Below are 273 nucleotides of genomic sequence, written 5' to 3'. Positions count from 1 at the left end.
AAATGTTGATTGGTCTGATAAAGTGACACATCACGGCTCTCCTTGACTGCGTGGCAGCCTATTGGACCAGGCTCTGGTCAAAAGCAGTGCACTATACAGGAAATAGGGTGCCATTTGGAACAGCCCCTGAGTTCCTCATTAATTAGAAGAGGCAGATCCAGGCGTATAATCTCTCCCAAAGGGGAAGGCACCCTAGCGCCACAGCTGTGACCTCCCTAGGACAGCTTCAACATCTTACAGCCAGAACAGACATGATGTCAAAGGGACCTGGAA

Source organism: Coregonus lavaretus, assembly GCF_964263955.1.
Source record: "Coregonus lavaretus genome assembly, contig: HAP1_SCAFFOLD_164, whole genome shotgun sequence".
Classification (NCBI taxonomy): domain Eukaryota; kingdom Metazoa; phylum Chordata; class Actinopteri; order Salmoniformes; family Salmonidae; genus Coregonus; species Coregonus lavaretus.
The sequence above is the reverse complement of the archived record's forward strand: the minus strand, read 5'-3'. Positions refer to the sequence as shown.